We start from the raw sequence: 19,698 nt of genomic DNA, 5'->3' as shown, positions 1-19,698 counted from the left end.
ATTTATTTATTAATTCATCAAATATATATATTGAATTTTGTTAATTGTCTAGATCTAGGGCTAAGTGTCAGTGTGGCAGGGTCGAACATGATAAAATGCCTACTAGAAAGAGTTCACTCTTGCAATGGGGAGGTGAGAAGATTGATATATTATCAAGTAGAGGGACGCATGCTCTATTCTCAGTTAGTTGATGATATGGGAGCAGTGTCAAGGGGATACTTACTTCCTTGGGTGCCAGAGGGTAGAAGTGGTCAGGGGTGACTTCATGGAGGAGGTGACACTTAGCATGAGTCCTTAATAACAAGTATGTGTTTGTCAGGCAAAGGAGAGAAGGAAGAGTATTCCAGGATGTGTAAGAGTCTATAATTAAGAGCCAAAATGAGAAAAACAATTAATGTTTCAAGAGATTAGAAAACCTGAGATCAATGTGTGTGTAATCATGAAGGATTTGTGAAGGAAGCGGTACTTGACCTAAATCTTAGAAAATGGAGATGGTGTAGAAGGGGTGAAAGAAGACTCAACGTGGAGTAATGACATAAATATTTGTCCTTGTCTGTGACATGGCGGGTGTTATAAATCATGATGGGATAGTTTGCTTGTGTCCATAGAGAGCCATCAGATGAATAAAGAAACAAAATTTTAGTTTGGAGGCAATTCTCCAAGGGCCATTCTATGAATTATGAATTAAATCTGATCTCACGTGTGACACACCTTCATTTCTATGGTAGTAAATAGTCACTTATTGCTGTACTTTTCTTAAGCCACAGGAGATTCACATATAAAAATCTGAAAATCAGCTGAAAATCTTGGATGAGCACGTTCTAATCTAATCCAGTTGTCCCACAAAGACACCACCTGTCTACTAGGATTGCCCTCACTGTACTGCAAAGAGCTTTCTCTGATACATTGCTACATTTTTGTGTTCTCTGAACTCAGAGTTGGACCAAAAATGATAAAAGTACTAGGAAATACATGTTTGAAATTAACTAGCTAAAAAAAAGGAAAAGGAGATCAGACTTTTATGCCAAGTTCCAAAGGCATAGAAATGCGAAGTGAGGGGAAGGATATTTTTCAAACTTTAAATTGGGTCTGGAAATGTTGCAAGGATGGTTACATATGGCAGGCAAACAGAACACATGCCAAAAGAGGCAAAATGCGTATGAGAAGGTGTGAAGATGAATCTGTGCATATGGGGAGCAATAGCAAAGAAAATATCTGTATAGGAAATGGACCACATTTGTATAGAAAAGAGCCCAGTGGAGAGAGCCATTTTGAACATGATATGAATGAGGAACCAGACAAATTATGGTTTGACATTTTATACTATCTTAGATGCTATTTGATTCTTATTTCCCTCTGTGAGTCTGAATAACAGTCTTCTTTATCTAGAACTATTCCTTTCCTCTTCTCCATGTCATTAGCATAAAACATGTGAAAGAAGACTGTTTTTGTAGAGTTTAAATGTAGACACATCTAGGAGGAAGCAGAATGTGGCACCAAACACTTATTTTTGTCCTATTTCATTTTTAAAAGCACAATTTTTTTTTCTACAAATGATTGGAGAGTCGGTGCTAATTTAGGGGTAAAATCAAGTGAAAATGCAATAACTCCTGTTTTAAAGAAACTTCTTTGAAACAGAGTTCATACTGAAAAGTATCATTATTCTGAATAGATAGCAGGCAAAGCATTCTTTGTGTGTGGTTTCAAACTGTCCTATTTACAGTGATAATTCTGTTAACATGTATTGATCCAAGACAAAGTATTTTCACAACATTTCAATATCATCCTTCTTCTTTAAAAGCAAAAGCTCATCTGCTGACTTGGTTTTAATATTATATAAAAAATGTATGACTGGATTAGTTATATAATGATGCATAACAAATTACCCCAAACTTTTGTGACTTAAAACAAACATTTGTTATCTCATGGTTTCTGTGGGACAGGTAACCTGGTACAGCTTAGCTGGGTCCTTAGGCTCCTGGTCTCTTAAAAGGCTACAGTCATGTCAAAACTTGATTGAAAAAAGATGTACTTCCCTGGCAACCACTGATTTAGTTTATATTTCTGTGTGTTTCCTATTCCAGAATCTCACCTACATGGAAACGTAAAGTACATAGCATTCTAAGACTGGCTTCTTTCACTCAGCAATATTCATTTAAGATTCATCAGTGCCTTCACATGGCTTAACAGTGCATTTCTTTTTATTGGTGAATGGTACTCTATTATATAGACGTACCACAGTTAATGTCTCCATTCACCTTTTGAAAGACGTAAGAATTGCTTGCAGTTTTTTTTTTTTCAACATCTTTATTGGAGTATAATTGCTTTACAATGGTATGTTAGTTTCAGCTTCACAACAAAATGGATCAGTTATATATATACATATGTTCCCATATCTCTTCCCGCTTGCGTCTCCCTCCCTCCCACCCTCCCTATCCCACCCCTCCAGGTGGTCACAAAGCACCGAGCTGATCTCCCTGTGCTATGCGGCTGCTTCCCACTAGCTATCTACCTTACGTTTGGTAGTGTATATATGTCCATGCCTCTTTATCGCTTTGTCACCGTTTACCCTTCCCCCTCCCCATAGCCTCAAGTCCATTCTCTAGTAAGTCTGTGTCTTTATTCCTGTTTCACCCCTAGGTTTTCCATGACATTTTTTTTTTCTTAAATTCCATATATATGTGTTAGCATACGGTATTTGTCTCTCTCTTTCTGACTTACTTCACTCTGTATGACAGACTCTAGGTCTATCCACCTCATTACAAATAGCTCAATTTCGTCTCTTTTTATGGCTGAGTAATATTCCATTGTATATATGTGCCACATCTTCTTTATCCATTCATCCGATGATAGACACTTAGGCTTGCAGTTTTTGATGATTATGAATGGGACTCCTATGAACATTCATGTGCAGGTATGCAAGCTTTGTGTGGGGGTAAGTTTTCAAATCAATTGGGTAAGTACCTAGAGGTAAAAATGTTGGGTTATGAAGTTTAGCTTTATATCAACCTTTGAACCAATAATGGACACTAACTTATACAAAAAATTTTAGCATGATGTGCTTTATCTATATCTATATCTTTATCTTTATCTATATTCTATCACCCCTTCAAAATAAAATGTTTCTTGTAAGCCATAAGAAAGTTGGGAGAGAATGAGGCCCACAAGTACTCTAAGGTGGCATTTCTAAGATTGGATTTTACTGGGGAGGGGAGTGGTGGAGGAGAAGCATTTCAATGGAGACAGAAAATCTCAGTTAAGTTGTAAAGATGAAAGGAGTATTTGAGGAAGTAGCAGTCAGGACTGAAGGGAATGCTATTTCGTGTCTGAATTTGGGTATTAAAATGCAGACTGGATGGGCTTCCCTGGTGGCACAGTGGTTGAGAGTCTGCCTGCCAATGCAGGGGACACGGGTTCGTGCCCCGGTCCGGGAAGATCCCACATGCTGCGGAGCGGCTGGGCCCGTGAGCCATGGCCTCTGAGCCTGCGCGTCCAAAGCCTGTGCTCCGCAACGGGAGAGGCCACAACAGTGAGAGGCCCTCGTACCACAAAAAAAAAAAAAAAAAAAAAAAAATGCAGACTGGAAAGGAATAGTAGAGAGTCTGTTTAAAAAAAAAAAAAAAAAGTCACTCCTGAGAAGGGAAAGAAGTAAGAGAAAACAGACACAAAACATGCAACTCGGAAGAGTGAGTAAACAGCAGGGCTGAGGAAAGCATGAGGGCGTGAGCTGGAGGTGCAGCGTAACAACCAGGGAGGTGAACTATGGAATCACTAGAAAGATGTGGGTTTGGGTGTGACATACCTCCCTGATAATAAGGTTAATAACAATCTCAACTTTTCATTGACAAGAAACTTCAATTAATATTGTTAAGACCTGTTTTTCCCCATGCCTTCACCCCTTTTTGTGCCATTGTCTTTTATTGGAATGTTTAACGATGCTGCCTTCGAATCTCATTCCACATTCACTTCTCATATATATGTAGGGACAATTATAAAAGTCATAAATGTAATAAAAAATGAAAAGATCTAAAAGGTTGTCTTATAATCCAATCTTTAATGCAGAAATGTGATATTTAAAATGTAATTTATTATGAATCCTGAAATATTCCTTCTAGGACCATGTAAATGAATGGTGACTAAATAGGTAGTTACTGAAACAATCGAATAATCCTATAAGGACATGCTTCATCAACAAATGCTGTATTGATGCTTTACCCTTCTCACTCAGGGAAAAGCATGCTTCCCTAGGTCCTGCTTTCTTTTCTTGCTACCAGGGAACATCTTGACCTCTTTTGATTTCTGAAATGATTGTAGAACTATTTGCTTCAAGGTGTTCTGATAGCCAGGTGGCTAAATTAGGAAGCTTATAATGGATGCATAGTATGTTTTTTGTTTCTAAAACTCTTGTCTCCCTTCTAAACTTGTTTCTGTTTTGACTTAGCTTTGAACACAATCATAATTCTCATTTGTCACCAATGTCTTCAGAACTCTGAAATAAAAAAAAAAAAACAAATCATCAACTGCAAATTATATGCATAAGTGAGGTAATTTGTTATTCTGTCATTAAAAAATGATAGTGAGCTTTTTAAGTTCATTTATAATGTTCTAATTAAATAGCATGAGGTAATGAGTTGTTGTTTTTTTTAACTATTTCTCCATCTCCATCACTCCTGCATTAGGATTGCCTACACACAAAAATATGGAGGGAAAAAAGAAATTTAGTTCTTTTGTAATAGCTGTCTTTTGATATAACCCTGATATACTTGTATAAACTACAGACACCATTTCTTGATTTCTAATCTATTAGTTTCATACTCAAAAGGCTTCCAAAGTTACCATTGATATGAGAGATACAAAAGCACTCATATCCAGGATAACCAAAATGTGTGAGTAGTTGAGTCTAAAGGTAGTTCATTTTATTGAACAGTGAAAATCTGTGGGATGTTAACCAGGCAGTGTCCACTGATTAGCCATGTAGGATGCTTCTGTCACTAGGTAGAGGCACTAGATCATGGAATGCAGCACCAGACTTGCAAGAACTCTCAGTAAAATCCATCAATATTTTCGAATCACATCACCTGCCTCTTGTGCTCCTTTGAAAAACATTAGCCACCACGTTAGGTACTCAGTTCTGAATTATCTCCCTGTCTTAATTCTTGACCTACTAATGTCTCAAAATGCATTAAGGCAACAATTAGTTCCTTCCCTGCTCTTTCCTTTGTGCTGATCAGACATTTGGCATCTTTTTTAAGCATAAGACTCATTTCTCTTCTCCTGCTTGTTGTGATAAGGTTTTTATTATAAATAAGTGAATATAAATTACTGCACAATATTGAAGAAATTCAATGGGGAAATGATGGAAGTAGAGATGGGAAAAGAGGACACAGAGGCAAGAAAAATTTTAACTGGGAAAACATTGATGGTTCAAAATGATGCCATTTTAAATCTATTAAATAGAACAAGTTTTCTACCGTTTTGCTTTTACATTTGAAAAACTGAAGTCTACAATTTTCTTTATTCCCACTACTTTTTCCTTCAGATGATTTTTTCCAGTAAATGGTCTTTTTATTTTCTGCCACCACCCACAGATTCTTCTCTTTGATATTTTGTGTTCTTGATGGTATACACTGTCACTTTTCTATGTATTTTAATGTTCCAAATAGACTGTCAAGTATTCTATGTGCACACACATACACACATATATGTAATTAATATATTACATATGGTGTGTGTATATATATATATATATATATATGTAATTATATATAATTAGTTATGGAAACAGACATACACATAGATGCCAAAATTATGTCTAAATTGTTGCCAAGTTGTTCTTTAGCCCTGAGATAATTTCCCCGGCCCCTAAAAATCCCTTCTATATGTTTGTACCAGTCCTCTATAATAAAGCTAATATTAGCTTCCAATCAGAAAGCAATTATTAATGGCACAAATTTTCTTGATGGATTTGTGCTCATACCAAGTAGAATGTGACTGATGGTTACAAATGAGATATTTACTGATTCAGCTTAGCCCCCAAGGCCGAGAACACAGAAACTGGAGCAGGATCCTGGAGCCCTGTGATGCTAGACAAGACCTTTCCACTGCTGAATGGTGGAAAAGTAAGAAAAATCATGGAGAGAGGAAGACAGGGAAGGAGGTGTTGATTCAATGGGGGAACTCAGGGTAACCTACCTACAAAACTTAGAGAAGTATTCTTATATTTTAACAACCTGTAAAATTCTGCCACTAACAAATATCAGCCATGATTAATACCTGCTTTACCTGGGCAAAATAGAAGGTCAAGAGGGAGTCTGGAACCTAGGGGCAGGACAGGAATAAAGACACAGACGTAGAGAATGGACTTGAGGACACGGGGAGGGGGAAGGGTAAGCTGGGATGAAGTGAAAGAGTGGCATGGACATATATACACTACCAAATGTAAAACAGATAGCTAGTGGGAAGCAGCTGCGTAGCACAGGGAGATCAGCTCAGTGTTTTGTGACCACCTGGAGGGGTGAGATAGGGAGAGTGGGAGGGAAATGCAAGAGGGAGGGGATATGGGGATATACGTATACATAGGGCTGATTCACTTTGTTGTACAGCAGAAACTAACACACCATTGTAAAGCAGTTATACTCCAATAAAGATGTTAAAAAAAAAAAAATAGAGGGAGTCTGATGCTGTTGTCCTGAGCCAATAGTAAAGAGAGACAGACAGAGTGATAGAGAGATGAATCTGGAATAAGCAGCCCTTTCAAGATAGAGCCAAGCAGAAAGAAACATTAATTTTCAATCTTTGAATTTGATTATCACTCCAGTCTGGATGTTTTAATGACTGAAGTGAGTCTGTTCTCTGGAGTTTTATTTGAGCTCATTATTACCTAAGCATAATTGAATAAAAATCTGAGGCAAACCTAAGAGTTCATCCAGGGGCATGGAGAAAACTATCCCACAGTCTGAAATTAAAAGATTACCCGCTGGAAAAGCAGTTTATTTTCTGTTCACACCTTAACGTCCATTCAATAAAAGAAAAGGTCATGAGAGTAAAGCATCCGGTTTGAAATTCAGCTGCCGTTTGGACTAAGCTTGCTTGTCTGATGAACCGGGGCGGTGGCGGGGGGAACCAGGGGTATTTGGCATGACGGTTTGTTGTATTGTTTGGTTGGTTTGCGTTTGTTTAGAGCCAGCACTAGAAAAGAGTGTAGAAAACAGGAACGGCTCCGGGCTCAGTTTTACATGCTCCCGACTGAGCTTTTGGAGAATACTTCAGGCAGAAAGGTCCACGGGTTATCGGCAGTATAGCTCAGGGCAGCAGACAAGCTGGAACCCCCTGAGGACAAGGGGAGTGCCCCTCCATCATATAGAGACTGTGATGGGTTTTGGTAGAGTGGAGGTCCCAGGAGATCAGCACATCAGAACCTTGACTTCATACGCTGGGACATAATGGATATGAATTTGTGACTTGGACTCAGGATGGTCCTGTCAGGTGTTGTCCAAGTGGCTCTGAAGGAGACAGGCTGGCAGAACAAAGATAGGGTGAAGCCACATGGATAGTCTCGATCAGTGGTTCTCAAACTTGGAAGCCCTGGGACCCCTTCACAGTCTTAAAAACACTGTTAAAGATGTCAAAGGGCTTTTGTTTATGTGGATTTTATTGATATTTACCACATTGGAAATTGAAACTGAGAAATGTTTTAAATGTTCTATTCAATCTTTTTAAAGTAACAATGATGAACCCATTGCATGTTAATATAAGTAATGCTTTTTTCATGAAAAATAATTATATTTCCCAAAGCAAAATAAAAAAATGAAAAGAGTGTCATTGTTTTACGTTTTTGCATATCTCCTTAACATCTGGCTTAAGGACAGCTCGATTCTTATTTGTGCTTATGCATTTGATCTATTATGACATGTTGCTTTGTTTGAAGTATATGAAGAGTATATATGAAGTATATACGTATAAATAATACCTGGCCTCACACAGATGTCTATTTGGAAAAGAGGAGAGTATTTCAATAGCTGTTTCATATCATCAATATGGGTCTTCCAAACTTTAAATTATTTTATTACACATTATCAAAAAATCACATTCATTAACATCACCAGTATCTTCGTCTGCTCGGTCTGCCATCACACAACACCACACACTGGCTAGCTTAAACAATAGACATAAGTCCAAGATCAAGGTGGTTTCTGTTGAGAGCTCTCTTGCTGACTTGCCAACAGCTGCCTTCCTGCTGTGTCCTCACATGAATGAGTGAGAGAACGAGACACAGAGAGAGACAGAGACAGAGGGATAGAGAGACAGGAGACAGTGTGCCCTGGTCTGTCTTCCTCTTCTGATAAGGGTTCCAATCCCCAAATGGAGGCCTCACCCCATGACTTCATCTAAACCTAATTCCCTCTGTTAAAAGATAAACGGAGGCATATTAAAAATGTTAAGGGTTTATTTGAACAAACATCAATTTAAATCAGGCAGCATCCAGTCTAGCAGATAGGAAGGAATTCTGATGAGCTGTATAAGATGAAAGACTTCTATAAGCAGAGAAAGTGGGAACCAGGAAGTTATACCAGGCAAAAAGTCAGGTTGGCTATTGCAAGGTGACTTTTCTTAGAGAATGGCTGGGGTCAACCAGGCAGATTATCTAACTGCTGCTGACAGGCAATTCCTGATTAACTAGTTTAAGAGTCTCTTCCAGGAGGGCCGAAACTATAATCAAGTCTTGGTTTGGTGACGCAGGGCGAAGCATAAAAAAACTCCATTTTGGGCCTGTTTTTTGTTTCATTAACAACCCCTAAACGTCCCACCACTAAATACTACCACGCTGGGGATTAGGGCTTCAAAACATAAATCTTGGGGGACACAAACATTCATCTGTAACAACCAGCAATCTTATCAGAAAAGTCTTTACAAATTGTCAAGCCCTCAGACAGTGGTGAAAACACATTTTCGAAAGTTCTTATTTTCATTTGAAATCTCCAACTTTTTCTTAGCTACACTTACTTTTGTTTTCTTTGAAGGGACAGGCCACACTTAATTCATTTTGGAGAACAATGTTTACCAAATAGCCAAGTCTGAAAAATCATAGTTTGTCTGTTGGCTGAAGGTGGAATCAATGTCCCATGAAAAAGCCGCTAGTTCAGCTACGACTCAAGCATTTGGATAGGTGTTTTTCCTCAGAAACCATTACACATCATCACCAGCATATTAAAACCATGTGTCCTCAAGGTTAGAGACTTAATGAAATCGATCATTTTTTCTGCTTCATCAAAGACATCTTCAAGTGAAACTAGCAAAGTTTTTTTACACAGTGGACGTGTGGTGGTAAAAAGATCAATGACTACTTGTAGAGTTGAGTGCCACTGCCTGGATTCACACTAAGGTGCCATCAGTTTTACACTCCATTGCTTTTGTACCTTCAGTGAAAAAGACATTCAATTTTAATACTATTATGAAAGTAATTTTGACCTTGCGGTCCTCCTGATAAAGAGTGTTGAGGATCTCCTTGGATCTGTATACCACATTTGGGATCTCTTGGTCTAGATTATGTGGTAGTGAAGGAGCACAAAATCAATGGTTTATCCGAGGGAGAGCTAGCATCCTGTTGTCGTGAAGTGAATTGGCATAAGGAAAGTCACAGGGTTGTATGTGACAAAGGCCGCACTAGAACCCAGGCCTCCTGGCTCTGTGTACAGTACTGAACGTTCTACACCACATTATATTCATGGTTAATTGCTCCATTCTTATCTTAGGGAGCCTTAGTTAAAGCTACAGAGACCTCATCTTACGTTTTTAAAAGTTTTCAATACCTTACCCCCCAAAAAATGTGATAAAAGTTGTCAGATAAGATTATTGTACTGATTTCAACCATAGGATAAAATATCTGTCCTGTAAGCCCTGTTTATAAGTGCATTCAAGTAGAGAAATTAATATTCCCACAGTCTCTGCTACCACCTCGGTGACAGTCTTATTAATAGGGCATAAAGATTGGAAATGCACAGCAAGGCATAACTGGTTTTTTGAAGAGTAGATAAAAGAAAAAAGTTGATTGCTTTGTCTTATTAAAAAGCAGAGTGTGTGCCATCTATGAACTGCAGAATTGAGCACTTCCCTGTGGCAGCCAAACAAAAACCCATCTTTCTCTCACCGAGTTTTTCTATAAAGGAAAACTAGGTGAAATCTGGAGCAACACAGTACTAGGACTAGAAAATACTGTGGTGGTGTGGAAGCGGAGGTGGGGCAGAGTGGTAGTAGATTTCTGAACCCAGGAGGTGTTTGATATTAGGGTACCAAAACTTTGTTTATAAAATGTTGCAAGACATCCTGTTTTGCCTAACGATCGTGCAGCTTGGGTTGTCAGCACCATTTGGGCCTGAAAATATTCTCTGCTGATTGGATATGAGAGATGTAAGAAACAGAAAGAAAGCCTCCAAGACAAGGAGGATAAGTGTTAAGTGAAAAGAATGTATAAAATGCCACGGGTACAAAGATGTTGGATTGTTGATATTTCTTACCAATAGAGAGTGTTGTTACATTCAGTCTATAGAATAAAACAAAAGCCAATTCTGAATTTTGTATATACATATATATATACATATAAAATAACCTAAAGATTGAGATAAAATAAAAAGATGAATATCTTTTAAACTTACTGTATAAGTATTACTTCTTACTCCAATTTCTTTCACCCATCTGATTATTATAAATTTTAAATAGCTATATAATATATTTTATTAGACTTATAAGTACTGAAGATTTTACATTCTAATAAATTTGCCCTACAATTTTGGAGCTATTGATGTTGTCTGCCATATATTTATTTGTGAGAATTTATTTTTAAAAATTGTACATAATGATATAACTATTCACTTTGGCTATATAGCAATAAAATAATTTTTTTATTTATTAGAAATGTACAGTATAAAGATCCAACATGAGGCAACATAGAATTATTTACTTAAACATAATTGAAACAATTTTCAGTACCACCACAATGATTTATTTGAAAGGTTTTGTAGGAGTGTTTCCTAAAGCAGTATTTGTTGTGGTTTTAAACGTGGAAATTATCAATAAGGGGTCTACAATCCTTCAAATAACATTGAGCTCAAAGGCTTGTGACAGGGTCAATGTTCTGTCTCTTTCAGAATCTGTCATTTTGCCTAAAACAAAACTAGTAACTACTATACATCACTTCTATATGTCATCAGTAACTTTGTACAGTGGCATACGCATGGCGGAGGTATAGTTTAGGCATGTTTCCTTGCACGGAACAGATGTTAGCTGTGAAATTCTGTGACTTTGATAAAAATAAAATACATTTTTTATGAATGTCTTATTTCAGATAAATAGTTTAAAAACCTCTATGCTGGGGGGTGGTGGTGGAATGAATTGGGAGATTGGGATTGACATATATACACTAATATGTATAAGATGGATAACTAATAAGAACCTGCTATATAAAAAAATAAAATAAAATTCAAAACAAAAGAACAAAGCAAAACCTCTATGCTTTGTTTTCTTCCATGCATGCAAATTAACTGCAGAAATGCTTATATATCAAGTATACCTAATGCCAGACTCTTGATAATGCTTTATCAAAGATGTTAAGAGTCTAAGGTGGTACTTAAATGAATAGGTGGTACACAAGTACTAAGTAGGGTTCTATTTAAACAATGGAAAACAAAATGGAACTGGCCTTTCTATTCATGTTTCATTTTAGTGCATATGGTAAATTGATGAAAATAATTGATTTTCAATGCAAATGTGGAAAAGAAGTGTTGATTAGTTTATCGAAGTGCTCTGTGCATAATCTTCATTTTGTTCAAACAGTCCAGTTCTCAGAATAGTTCTTTTATTGACACCAAGGAAAATGGGAAGTAAGCCATTTTCCTTTCTTTTAGTGCGCATTTGGAAATAATGCATATTAAGCTACAATCAAGAATAAACCTGTCAATCAAATTAAGCAGGGGGAAAAAAAAGATCACCCACTCACCTGCTAATTGCAGAATTAAGCTAATTTTTACAATATAACAATAAATGTCTCCAACTGCTACTGTAGCCTCTACTGCACTGCATTTCTTCTCTCAAGAACAATAATCTGCTTCTCCTGACATTCTACATAACCATGAAATACATTTTTTCCCTTTCCATAGCCTGTAACTTTGCAAATAAATTTACACTCAACAGACCTCTGTTTTCCCCATATGACAAGGTTTAAAGATAACCTCCTAGTATCATTTTAACAAATACTTACCAAGAGCCTGGCATGATTTGAGATACCAGCTCTCAAATATATTTCTAGCTAGGAACTTTCCCTTGAACCATTCTTCTGACTAAGGTGGTCCCAGGGAGATCCGGATACCAGTCACATCTGAAATTAGTGGCATGGTGAGAATTAGCTGGCATTATTAGAACCAGTACAAATGCATCACACTCACCCTCATTTGTTAAAATGGTAAAAATTAATTAAAAGGACAAATGATGTTTTCTCTTTTATTTTCACTTTTTGCTACATTGACAAGTCCATGTTAGTCACTTAAAAATCATTTACCCATCTGATAAAAGTTATTCCTTTCATCAATAAATCACTGATGAAGCACTTCCCGTTCTCTCTACTATTGTAGATAGTAAATATCAAAGTGACAATTAAAATGCTTCTGATCACTGTTAATTAAAATCTGAAATGGATGGTGTCACTTTAAACTGCTAAAATATTTCTCCTAGTATGATTGTAAAGCTTTCCATTTTAATAGACAAAAAAATTGACTAACTAAATATTTCTGTGGTCCAAAACAGGATGTTTCTGAAAGACAGGAACTTTCTTCTACTTTCTCTGACTTTAACTTCTCTATCCCTGTTACAAAGAAGGAATAAATTACATAATGCCCAGGTTCTCTTTAGCTTTCAGATTCTGTGATTTCTTTCTTGTGAAATACATCTTTACTTATTCAAAGTGTAGTAAAATATATATTTCAGGCATAGCTTTAGTCAATGCATCATGTAAAATTCTTAGTAGGACAATATTTATTTAAGAAGAAAAAGATCCATTTTTTCTCAAAAATAGTTTTTAAAGGATAAACATTCCATATAAGAAAACTGAAGCAAAATTGGATAAGTTCACATCTCTTTCATTTAGGGATCATCTACATAAGCAAGAAAATGATTAACTTTGAGTACTTATATTCTTTGGTTAAAAAAATTAATATTTTTTCAAACTTAATTTTCATAGAGAAAGCATAAAGATCCCGAGATAAATATTAGAAAAAAACATGCTAGCCCTACAAAATAAAGACAACTTCTGCCAATATCAGAGCCAAGATTTTGCATTACTGTTAAAGAAAACAGTAAAGGCTGGATGTTTGTGCTCCTCCAAAATTCATATGTTGAACCCTACCCCACAGATGTGATGTTATTAGGAGATGGAACCTTTGGGAGTTGATAAGAATTAGCCAACGTCATGAGGGTGGAGCCTTCGTGAATGGGATTAGTGCCCTTATAAGAGTCACAAGAGAGCTTGTTTTGCTGCTCTGTCCTCTGCCATGTAAGGATATAAGAAGTCATCTGTCTGCAACCCTGAAGAAGGCCCTCACTGGAACCTAACTGTGCTGGCACCCTGATCTTAGACTTCCATCTCCCAGAACTGTGAGAAATAAATTTCTATTGTTTATAAACCACTCATCTATGGTATTTTTGTTATAGCACCCCAATTGGAGACAATTACCTTAAGAGATTTTCATTTATTCATACATGGCTTTGCCCAAAAATATTTAGTGAGCACCTGCTATGAATGTCATGCAGGCTACTTGTCTAACACTAGTCATATAGGGGCTTGGTTCATTGTAATATTCAGGGACCCAGGATTATGTAGATTCTGCCAACTCATGATCCCAACCTCTCAAGAAACTTTCATAGTTTCCTGCAGCAGGGCTGGTACCACACTACTCTTAAATAATTTTTTGTAAAAGTGACACTCATCACTCTGTTCATATTTTGTTACCAATAGAAGGCTCTTGGCCATGCCTGCCTTTAAGGATCAGGGAACTGTAATACTCAAAAAGGCCAAGAAGGAAAGGAGAATTAGAAATATTGATTAGCAGTAATATGTCTGTCATGATACTCAGATTTAGCAAGAAGTTCACCCCCAAAATACTTTGACATTTGCTTATTGTCAATCTAATATTTTATAATGTACAATCTAATCTAATCATAAAAGAGCATGTTATATGCTCCTTTATATTTCCCAAAGTGTAGGACATATATTGGAAACTCAAAATTAGCAGAAAGAATTAATTTAATTAATTACTGAACAAACAAGTAATGCACATTTCATTGTCAACTGGGCATACAATTGGTAAAGAGAGATGAGATTTTTCTCTAACAAAGAATAGCAGTAGCAACATGAGGTCAAATTGTGCTAATCAAGGTTGACCACATGCCTAGGCTGAGTAAACGAAGCATATGGAGTGAGTTCAGAGAGATGAAATCTTGTCTATTCAAAAGAAACTCTCCCACTGCCCTATAAGGACACCTTCTCCCCTTCCTACAGGGCCTGAAATTCTCACTCCTAACCAGCAGATTTGTGCCTCTCGCTCCACATTTTAAAACCTAAGATTGCCTTGAAAAGGACAGAGTTAACATTATTTATTATAAATAGTCATTGAATTGAATTTTTAAATAATGATGAGGTTACTAAAAAGAAACAAAAATGTAAGCTTTGGCTATACTGGTGGACAATATGTGTCAGAATTAGGAATGTAATAGGTCCACTTCCCAATGCTAACCAGGCCACATCTAGAATAGTGTGCTTGGGGAATCTTACATTTAAGAAAGTTGTCAATACTGAAGCTTACTGAAAGATGAAAAACCAGGAAGATAAAAAATTTGGAATCCAATTGTAAACATTAAGAAGAAAGTCTTGAAGTCTTGAGCATCTTCTATCCTCAAAATGGCTGGAACCCTCTTCTTCCAGTTTATATGGTCTGTCTTAGTCAACTCAGGTTGCTATGACAAATTACCATAGATTGGATTACTTAAACAATATTTATCTCTGGAGGCTCCAAGATCAAGGTGCTGATTAATTTCATTCCTGGTGAGAGCCCTCTCCCTGACTGGCAGACAGCCACCTTCTCACTGTGTGTTTACATGACAGAGAGCTGTAGTCTGTTTCTTTCCTTATAAGAACACTGATCTCAATGGACCCACCTTCATGACCTCATCTAAACTTAGTTACCTCCCAAAGCCCTTACCTCCTATTACCATCCCATTGGGGGTTTGGGTTTCAGCATATGAACTTTGGGGGAGTACAAACGTTCAGTCCATAACACAGTCTTATACCTCCTTTCTGGGGCAAAGCAGCAGCTCTCTAACCTCAGCCAACATTCAACTATTAGCAACTGCTTCCATGGGAGCAAACCCAAAGAAATAGAGAACAGGACAATCCATTGCAGGCATTTGTTCAGGTTAAGCATTAAGAACCCAAGTGCCAGTTTGTTCTAAGCTGCAACCTGGTACAGATTTCAAACAGGATATGAGTCCAATTTTAATAGACATGCTTCAATAGTGCTAAGAGGATGTGCCAGCATTAATCCCTTGTTTTGGCATGACTTTCATCTTAATAATTCCAAAAATCAAGTACTACAGGAAAACTGAAATGATAGAAGAGAAAATTATATTTGAGTATGTCATCCTCCATATATGCAGGCCAGGCCAGATGATAGTGCACCTTTCTTATTTAAGATCCTAGTTTTCTCCTAAGCACCTAATTGATGGTGAATGGGGGAAAAATGCCATGTCAGATTTGTAGAATCATTATCTTTATAAATAAAAAGAAGTGCTTACAATTAAAGTGGTCAGTAATAGAGAAACATACAAATAAGTGATAATACATCAATTTAATGGAATATCACTCTTACATTTAAATGATTATGATGACTGTGAATCAATATTCTATAATGTTAAGATTAATGACATACTATAAAAATGAAGACACATTAAGGAAAATGATGTCTGCAAATGAACAATGCTTAGAAGGGAATTTAGATTAAAACAATTCAATTAAAACAATTGGTCCATCCACCTCACTACAAATAATTCAATTTTTTTCCTTTTATGGCTGAGTAATATTCCATTATATATATATATATATATATATATATATATATATATATATATATGCCATATCTTCTTCATCCATTCATCTGTTGATGGACATCTAGGTTGGTTCCATGTCCTGGCTATTGTAAATAGTGCTGCAGTGAACATTGTGGTGCATGTCTCTTTTTGAATTAGGTTTTCTCAGGGTATACACACAGTAGTGAGATTGCTGGGTCATATGGTAGTTCTATTTTTAGTTTTTTAAGGAACCTCCATACTGTTTTCCATAGTGCTTGTATCAGTTTACATTCTCACCAACAGTGTAGGAGGGTTCCCTTTTCACCACACCCTTTCTAGCATTTATTGTTTCTAGCTTGTGAAGTAAGTCAGAAAGAGAAAAACAAATACCGTATGCTAACGCATATATATAGAATCTAAAAAAAAAAAAAAAAAGGTACTGATGAACCTAGTTGCAGAGCAGGAATAAAGAGGTAGACATAGAGAATGGACTTGATGACGTGGGGTGGGAGGGCAAAGCTGGGGTGAAGTGAGAGTAACACCTACATATATACACTACCGAATATAAAATAGTTGGCTGGTGGGAAGCAGCAGCATAGCACAGGGAAATCAGCTCTGTGTTTTGTGATGACCTAAAGGGGTGAGATAGGGAGGATGTGAGGGAGACTCAAGAGGGAGGGGATATGGGGACATGTGTATGCATATGGCTGATTTGCTTTGTTGTATAACAGAAACTAACACAGTATTGTGAAGCAATTATACTCCAATAAATATCTATTTTTTTAAAAAAAATGGTATTTTAATTAGATTAGAGTCTTGTTCATGCATCAATAAAAAAGTATTTGCGCTAGTTTTGAGAAATACAAAGAAAAATTAAGAAACAATCACTTTTCTCAGAGCAGTGAAAGGGCTTTATAAGTAAAGAAAAATAATGAATAGATAGGCATTTATATTGCAGTTTGGTAAGAACAGTGATGGAAACAGACATGCCTAGGGAGCTAAGAGAATAAACAAGAGGCACATAGCCTAGTCTGGGGTGAGATGGCTAAAGATACGGGGAAAGGTCAGGATGCCTGACTGAAGTCGTAAAGGAAAAATAAGGATTATCCAGGATGAGAGATGGCTGCAGGAAATGAAGGGTGTTGGGACAGATGGCAAGCACAAGTAAGACTTATGGGAAATATTTCATGTTCAGCACAGCTGGTGCCCAGAGTGAGGGAGGGAAAAAGAGGTGGGAGGTGTGAGGAGAAGCTGGCAGGGGCCAGATCACGAAGAAGTCTCAGTGCTTCTCAGTCTTCTAGGGAGCTAGAGCTTCATCCAAGGCAGAAATGTATTCTAGGAAGGTCATTTTGATGTACTATGACTCTTGCAATAATTCAGGAGGAAAAGTTTAAGAACATGAATGAAGTCAGTGGCAGTGAGGATATGGAAAAAGAGAACTTGAAGCAGTGGCAGAGTGGATAGGTAGGGCTTGATAAGAGACCACATTTGGAGGTGAAGGAGAGGAATAAACCCCCACCATAAGTGACCCTTATGTTGATGATCCAGTTTCCTTAATTCCTCAAAATGGGAAGTACAGGAAGAGAAGTAGGATGGGATGGAGTTGTCCTATTTGGATTTGTTGTAGGTCAATGACCATGAGAGATGTTGGATATACGACCTAGAGTGCAAGGACAGATCTGGATTAGAAATAAAAAATGTGAAAGTCATTAGCATATAGGAGGTGTTTGAAGATATAAGGAAAGATAAACTCTCTCAGGGAGGGTTTGAGTGTGGTAAGAAGGGCATTGACACGTGCTTGAGGAACTCTACCTTTTAAAAAGGAATTGGAGGGAGAAATGTCCATGGGGGACTGAGAAGGAACAACCAGAGAAGGAGAAACTGAAGAGACAGATGATCTGGAATTAAATTAAGATAGAGTCTCAAAATTTAAGGGTGGAAAATAGAGTCAAATGCAGCCAAGAGATACTGCAAAATGCCCACTAGCCTGGTAACAAGGAAAACATGGAGGCAGTCATGGGGGTTCACCAGACCACTGTGACAGAAACAAGTGTCCAGGGCACCACAGGTTAACTAAGAGAACAGGAGTGCATGGAAGGCATAAGGTAGACAATGATGTCTCATAAACTTGGATGTGAAGGGAAAAGAGATAAAGTGGCTAAACAGAGGATCAATGAGAATGACTGAAAGAAATAGCAAGAGAGTGGGAAAATCAGATTCACATGCCAGCTAAAAGTGAAATTGCTTAGCATGTCTTATAACCACTCCCTTTTCTCCACCAACAGTGACAATCTTACTTCTGCCTTCTTCACTTGGAGGCAGGATTATGATAATGGGTTACCATCGTCATCTAATCCATTAAAAATACTGTAGAGGGATGTCTGTGTTTCTTTCTTTGGTTAGGTTTTTAAAGATGAGAGACAGTTGAGAGGGTGATGTGCCAAGAGAAGAATCCAGAAAGTAGTGAAGAATGCAGGGACTAAACATTCTAGAAAATGGCGACACATAGGGTACGAATCTGTAGCAGAAGCAGATAATTTGCTTCCGAGGTGAGAAATTTCTATCTCTGGAACAAAAGCAAAGTGAACAAGGAAGTCTACAATTATAGATATGCTTACAGGTGGGGAGGGGGAACAAAAGTTGAGAAAACTCTTTCCTTATTTTTTAATCCTTTCTTCAAGCAACAAGTATTAGGTCTTTATCACAGCTAATGGTATATTGTGATAGATGCTTATTTAAGGCAGGGCCCTGCAGTTAAAAAGGTTACAGTCTGATAGTTGTAGGAAAAGCCCAGTGAAGGATTACATAGCATGTAATCTATTGTCTGCAAGGCAAGAGTGGAAAGAAGAGCTATGGGACAGAGCATTTTAAGCTAGATTGATAATGGGTACTCTTGAAAGGAAATCATTAAATAATTTGTGAAAATGATTAAGAAAATATTTTAGATGAAAGGAATAACCTTAACTAATATTCAGTAAATAATCCAGCCTGTGATCCACAAGGATCTCACATAATGATTGTCTAGACCCACGGTGAGTTGAACTGAAGTGAACTCTGTCAGGAAAAAGACAAACTGGTGATAGAACTGTCCACTCAAGGTGGGGTTGTGAGTCATGGGAAGAGGGAAAAGGAGGGAGAGTGGAAGCAGAGGGAATCCTCCCCAGGGCCCCTCACATTACATCACCTGTAACCAGCTTCTCTGATGATACATACACCTGTTCTAGGACCACTGCTGCAGTCAGCATCCTCTTTGTCTTTAGCTGGATTTCTCCTTTTCAATTTCTCACCTGTTCTTACAGTTTGTATACAATTCTTTTTCCCTCCTTTAGGCAGAACTAGTAATTAGAAGGCATTTATCTATTGGTACAATCCTCCGTCTCAGCACTTACACAGGTTCGGTCTAGAACAAAATTGTTAAATGTTTTGTATTCAGTTTCCCTGTCTTCCTCATTATTCACTGTTTTCCTGCTAAAAATCTCTGACACTCTTCTTGAAGTGCCTAGATCTCACATTATTGGCAAAATGCTCACATGTCATCCACGTTCATGTGCAAGGAGCTCGTAATCCCTTTAAATACTGGAGAATGTC

The sequence above is a fragment of the Tursiops truncatus genome, chromosome 3 (genome assembly GCF_011762595.2).
Source record: "Tursiops truncatus isolate mTurTru1 chromosome 3, mTurTru1.mat.Y, whole genome shotgun sequence".
NCBI lineage: Eukaryota > Metazoa > Chordata > Mammalia > Artiodactyla > Delphinidae > Tursiops > Tursiops truncatus.
This window is presented reverse-complemented; position numbering follows the sequence as displayed.